Source organism: Aristolochia californica, unplaced genomic scaffold, assembly GCF_029961685.1.
Source record: "Aristolochia californica isolate CCGP_79_NKW_82.1479 unplaced genomic scaffold, dmAriCali1.0.hap1 SCAF_212, whole genome shotgun sequence".
In the NCBI taxonomy this organism is placed as follows: domain Eukaryota; kingdom Viridiplantae; phylum Streptophyta; class Magnoliopsida; order Piperales; family Aristolochiaceae; genus Aristolochia; species Aristolochia californica.
The window spans coordinates 27,501-34,730 of NW_027181896.1; the positions used below are offsets into that span (position 1 = coordinate 27,501).

The following is a 7,230-nucleotide window of genomic DNA, read 5'->3' on the forward strand; positions in this document are numbered from 1 at the left end:
CAGGTGATGGAAAACAAATAATTTCTTTTACATATCCACCTAGCTTATCCACTTTTGGCGAAATAATAAAAAGAAAGATGTCTTTATGCACGACAGAAAAAGGTTCCCCGGATGATCTGTATCATAATTGGACTTATACCAATGACCAAAAAAGATACAACTTAAGCAATGAGTTCATAAATCGAATAGAAGCTCTAGACAAAGGGGCCTCCCCTATGGATGTACTCGAAAAAAGGATCCGATTGTGCAATGATGAGAACAAACAAGAATGCTTGCCTAAACTATATGATCCGTTTTTCAACGGATCATATCGCGGAACTATTAAAAAGGGTTATTCACGTTCAATCATGAATGATTCAATGACTTTGACAGAGGATTCCATAGGAATGATTTGGATAAAGAAAATCTACGATATGCTCCCTAAAACTAAAAATTACCGAGAATTTGAACATAAAATGGATTTGTTTAATGGAGAATTATTATCGACAGACATTAATCATTCCTTTACCTCAATCAATGATTTGCCTGAGGAATCAACACCTAGTTCAAATTGGAGGGGACTTGCTTTATTAGCCGAACAACGATGGCTTGGGTCAAAAAATGAAATGAAATGCTTGAAATTTCTATTTGATGCAGTTACAACTGATTTAACTGATGAAACAATTAGAAAAAACTCCATTGGGGTACAGAAAGTCACTAAAAAAGTTCCTCGATGGTCATATAAATTGATCGATGAATTGGAAGAACAAGAGCAAGAGGGGCAAAATGAGGAAGAAACGACAGAGGATCCTGGGATTCGTTCAAGAAAAGCCAAACGTGTGGTAATTTATAGTGATGACGATGAAAATACCGGTACTGATACTAGTATCAGTGCCGGTAGCAATAGTGATCAAGCGGAAGAGGTGGCTTTGATACGCTACTCACAACAACCGGATTTTCGCCGGGACCTAATCAAAGGATCCATGCGTGCTCAAAGACGTAAAACAACTATTTGGGAAATGTTTCAAGGAAACGTGCATTCCCCGCTTTTTTTGGACAGAATAGACAAAACATTTTTTTTTTCTTTTGATATCTCCGAAATGATGAACCCAATCTTTAGGAATCGGACGGGGGAAAGCCTGGAATTAAAAACTTCAGATTATGAAGATTCTAAGCGGAAGGAGGCAAAAGAAAAGGGCAAAAACAAGGAGGAGAAAAAAAAGGAGAATGAACGGATAGCAATAGCAGAAACTTGGGATAGTATTCTATTTGCTCAAGCAATAAGGGGTTCGATGTTAGTAACCCAATCAATTCTTAGAAAATACATCGTACTGCCCTCATTAATAATAGCTAAAAATCTCGGCCGTATGCTATTATTTCAATTCCCTGAGTGGTACGAAGATTTTAAAGACTGGGATAGAGAAATGCACGTTAAATGCACCTATAATGGTGTTCAATTATCAGAAACAGAATTTCCAAAAAACTGGTTAACAGATGGTATTCAGATAAAAATCCAATTTCCTTTCTGTCTGAAACCTTGGCGCAATAAGGTAAGACCCCCCCCTTGGAAGTCCAATAAAAAAGAAAGGAAAAAGAGACAATTTTTCTTTTTTAACAATCTGGGGAATGGAAGCTGAACTACCTTTTGGTTCTCCCCGAAAACGACCTTCTTTTTTTAAACCCGTTTGTAAAGAATTTGCAAAAAAAATTACAAAGTTGAAAAATAAATGTTTTCGAGTTCTAAAAGTTTTAAAAAAAAAAAAAAAAGGTTTCTAAAATTTGCAAAAGAAAAAACAAGTGGGGTTATCAAAAGAATTCTCCTTATTAAAAGTAAAAGAATAATAAAAATGAAAAGAATAATAAAAGAACTTGAAAAAGTAAACCCAATTTTATTATTGGGATTGAGGAAAGTATATGAACCGAATGAAAATAGAAAAGATTCTATAATCAGTAATAAGATTACCGATGAATCGATCATTCAAATTAGATCCATGGATTGGACAAATTATTCACTCACAGAAAAAAAAATCAAGGATCTGGCTAATAGTACAATCACAATTAGAGATCAAATTGAAAGAATCGCGGAGAAAAAAAAAATGGGAACTCCGGATATAAATCTTATTTCTAACAAGACGAGTTGTGATAATAAAAGATGGGAGTTTTTGAAAGATATTTTGTGGATATCAAAAAAAATAAGTGCGCGATTAATACGCAAATGGCACTATTTTCTGAAATCTTTCGTTGAAAGAATATACATTGGTATCCGTCTATCTACTATTAACATTCCCAGAAAAAATGCACAACTTTTACTTGAATCAATAAAAAAAACTCTCAATAAATACATTTACAATGATGAAACAAATCAAGAAGTAATTGATGAAACGAACCAAAATGCAATTCACTTTATTTCGACTGTAAAAAAGTCGCTTTCTAATATTAGTAATAAACATTCAAAGACTTATTGTGACTTATCTTCCTTATCCCAAGGATATGTATTTTACAAATTATCACAAATTCAGGTTATTAACAAGGATCCCTTTGGATCTGCACTTCAATATCATGGAGCATACACCTTTTTCAAGGATAGAATAAAGGTCACACGAGAAGTATCTGATTCAAAAACAAGGCGTAAAAAACTTCCGAATTCTGGAATCAATGAATGGAAAGACTGGTTAAGAGGTCATTATCAATACAATTTATCTCAGACTAGATGGTCCAGATTAGTACCGCAAAAATGGCGAAATAGAGTCAATCAACACCGCATGATTCAAAATAAAGACTTCAAATTTTTAGATTCATATGAAAAAAACCGATTCATTCATTACAAGAATGAAAATTCTTATGGAGAGAATTCATTGTCGAGTAAAAATAAAAAACAGTACAGATATGTTCTTTTAGCACATAAGTATATTAATTATGAGGATAGAAAGAACCATATATTTATGGGTCCCCTTTACAGGTAAATGAGGGACGAAAGATTTCATATAATTACCACACACCTAAACTCGAATTATTTTATGTATTAGGGAGTACAGCTAGTAGTGATTATTTAGGGAAAGAGTGTATTATTGATACAGGTCAAAATCTAGATCGAAAATATTTTGAGTGCGGAATTCTAAATTTTGTCTTAAAAAAAATCTCGATATTGAAACCAGGACTAACATGGGCGCGAGGACTAACATTAGCAAAGATACTAAGACGAGAACTAATGATTATAAAATAATTGAGAAAAAGGATCTTTTTTATCTCAATCTCATGATTGATCAAAAAATTAACCCATCCAATAAAAAAGGTTTTTTTTTTGATTGGATGGGAATGAATGAAGACGTGTTATATGGTCCCATACCGAATCTGGAACCTTGGTTCTTCCAAGAATTTAGACTGCTTTATGATGCATATAAGATTAAACCCTGGATTATACCAATCCAATTACTTTTTTTTAATTTTAATGGAAATGAAAATATTAGTAGAAATATCAATGGAAATCAAAAAGAGAGTCTTCGTATATCATCCAATCAAAAAGAAGAATATCTTGAATTAGAGAATCGAAATCAAGAAGAAAAAGAACAGCGGGGCCAAGAAGATTTTGGATCAGATCTACGAAACCAAAAGAATCTTGGATCAGATGCACGAAACAAAAAAAAAGATTTTGAAAAGGATTACGCGGAAACCGAATCAGACATTAAAAATAAAAAACGTAAAAAGAAAAGGAAATCTAAAAGCAAGAAGGAGGCAGAACTTGATTTTCCTCCTGAAAAAGTATTTGCTTTTTCAATTGAGATGGGATGAACCTCTGAATCAAAGAATAATCAATAATGTTAAGGTATATTGTTTCCTGCTTAGACTGAAAAATCCAAGTGAAATTGCTATATCCTCTATTGAAAGAGGAGAAATGCGCCTGGATGTAATGCTGATTGATAAGGAGCTAACAATTACGGAATTGATAAGAAAGGGAATATTCATTATCGAACCGGTTCGTCTGTCTCTAAAACGGGATGGGCAATTTCTTATGTATCAAACCATAAGTATTTCATTGGCCCATAAGAGTAAGCACAAAACAAATCGAAGATTCCGAAAAAGGAAATATGTTGATGAGAATAATTTCGATGGATCTATTGCACAAGATAGAAAAAACGCTTGGGAATGGAGACGAAAATCATTATGATTCACTTTTTATTCCTGAAAATATTCTATCTCCTGTACGTCGTAGAGAATTAAGAATTCTAATGGATTTAAATTCCGGAAATGGGAATGTTGTGGATAGAAATACAGTACTTTGCAACGGGAATAACATAAAAAATTGTGTGCAATTTTTAGATGAGAATAAGTATCTTGATACAGATACAAATAAATGCATTCAATTTAAATTGTTTCTTTGGCCCAATTATCGATTAGAAGATTTAGCTTGTATGGATCGCTATTGTTTGATACCAATAATAGTAGTCGTTTCAGTATGTTAAGGATACATATGTACCCACGATACAGAATTATTTGATGATATATTATCTATTTTTTTTATGGTATATTTTCTTTTTCTATATATCACGCTCACATCCGGTAGACTAGGACAGACGTATTTACATGCACGCTGTCTTCCATTCCATTCTGATACATGATAGTAATAGTAATTCAATAACGTATTAATTGGATCTAGGAATGAATCGGCGGAATCTTCTTAGGCCAAAATCATTTTATATTTCGTGGGTGCAAAAATGTAACATGCTTTCGTATCCGAATCAAATTACAAATGAAATTGGATTTATTAAATTGTTTTTTTTGATAAAAAACAAAGTACTATATGAATAAATCTGGATTCCTGTGTGTACCAGATTGAAAGATTGAAATAACTGTCATTATTATTATATTATTCCTGACCGGTAAAACCCATATTTGTGAAAAAGAAAGAAAAAAAAGAAAGAGAAGAATTATTTTTATGATAAAAAGTTCATTCATCTCAGTTATTCCGCAAGAAGAAAAAGGAAAAAACAGGGGATCCGTTGAATTTCAAGTATTCAATTTTACTAATAAGATACGTAGACTTACTTCACATCTAGAATTGCACAGAAAAGACTATTTCTCTCAGAGAGGTCTGCGGAAGATTTTGGAAAACGTCAACGGCTGCTGGCTTATTTGTCAAAAAAAAATAGAGTACGTTATAAGGAATTAATTGGTCAGCTGAATATTCGGGAGCCAAAACCGCGTTAATTTGAGGATTGGGGATTCATTTGAATTATTTGGTTTATTAGTATTAGATCTTGAATTTTGATGAACCTCGTTTTGTTTTCGATAATTCATGAATAATGAATCGGGGAAGAAAACATATGACTGTACCGGCTACAAGAAAAGACCTCATGATAGTCAATATGGGTCCTCACCACCCATCAATGCATGGTGTTCTTCGACTCATCGTTACTCTGGATGGTGAAGATGTTATTGACTGTGAACCCGTATTAGGTTATTTACATAGAGGAATGGAAAAAATTGCGGAAAACCGAACAATTATACAATATCTGCCTTATGTAACACGTTGGGATTATTTAGCAACTATGTTCACGGAAGCAATAACGGTAAATGGACCAGAACAGTTGGGAAATATTCAAGTACCTAAAAGAGCTAGCTATATCAGAGTAATTATGCTGGAGTTGAGTCGTATAGCTTCTCATTTGTTATGGCTGGGGCCTTTTATGGCGGATATCGGTGCACAAACTCCTTTCTTCTATATTTTAAGAGAAAGGGAATTGCTATATGATCTATTTGAAGCTGCCACAGGTATGCGAATGATGCACAATTACTTCCGTATCGGAGGAGTAGCTTCTGATCTACCTTATGGTTGGATAGATAAATGTTTGGATTTCTGCGATTATTTTTTAACAGAGGTAGTGGAATATCAAAAACTTATTACGCGGAATCCCATTTTTTTGCAACGAGTTGAAGGAGTAGGCATTATTGGTGGAGAAGAAGCAATAAATTGGGGTTTATCAGGACCAATGTTACGAGCTTCCGGAATCCAATGGGATCTTCGTAAAGTTGATCATTATGAGTGTTACGATGAATTCGATTGGGAGGTCCAGTGGCAAAAAGAAGGAGACTCATTAGCTCGTTATTTAGTGCGAATCGGTGAAATGACGGAATCCGTAAAAATTATTCAACGAGCTATAGAAGGAATTCCGGGAGGGGCCTATGAGAATTTAGAAGTGCGACGCTTTGATGGAGGGCGCCATTCCGAATGGAATGATTTTGATTATCGATTCATTAGTAAAAAACCTTCACCCGCTTTTGAATTGTCGAAGCAAGAACTTTATGTAAGAGTAGAAGCCCCCAAGGGAGAATTAGGCATTTTTTTGATAGGAGATAATAGTGTTTTTCCTTGGAGATGGAAAATTCGTCCACCAGGTTTCATCAATTTGCAAATTCTTCCTCAGTTAGTTAAAAGAATGAAATTGGCTGATATCATGACGATACTAGGTAGTATAGATATCATTATGGGAGAGGTTGATCGTTGAAATGACAATGATACGACAGAAATACAAGCTATCAATTCTTTTTCCAGATCGGAGTATTTAGAAGAAGTCTATAGCCTCATATGGGCGCTTGTCCCCTATTTTTACTCCTGTATCAGGAATCACAATAGGAGTACTCGTGATTGTGTGGTTAGAAAGAGAAATATCTGCAGCATTACAACAACGTATTGGGCTTGAATACGCCGGTCCTTTGGGAATTCTTCAAGCTCTAGCGGATGGGACTAAGCTACTTTTGAAAGAGGATCTTCTCCCATCTAGGGGGGGATATTCGTTTATTCAGTATCGGCCCGTCTATAGCGGCCATATCCATTTTTTTTAGTTATTCAGTAATTCCTTTTGGGTATCGCCTTGTTCTGGCCGATCTCAGTATAGGTGTTTTTTTCTGGATCGCCATTTCCAGTATTGTCCCTATTGGACTTCTTATGTCAGGATATGGCTCGAATAATAAATATTCCTTTTCAGGTGGTCTACGAGCTGCTGCTCAATCGATTAGTTATGAAATACCATTAACTCTATGTGTGTTATCAATATCTCTACGTGTGATTCGTTGGAACATCAACTTTACCTTACCCACTTGTTTTAGGAAAGAAGATTGAATGTACTGATTGTATAAATATCTTCACTTTTCTTTATTCATCACTTGGGTCGATGAGCTAAACCAGATAGTTATATGAGTGAAACAAAACTGCTTATTAATTTGCAGTAATAAGATTGATTCTCATTCCCTATG

At 34.3% G+C, this 7,230-nt stretch overlaps 1 pseudogene; it reads left to right on the forward strand.

Annotated features, from left to right (window-relative positions):
- Nucleotides 1–1,706: 1,706 nt before the first annotated feature.
- LOC137957729 (protein TIC 214-like) lies at nt 1,707–3,202 on the forward strand (annotated as a pseudogene).
- The last annotated feature ends 4,028 nt before the right edge of the window (nt 3,203–7,230 follow it).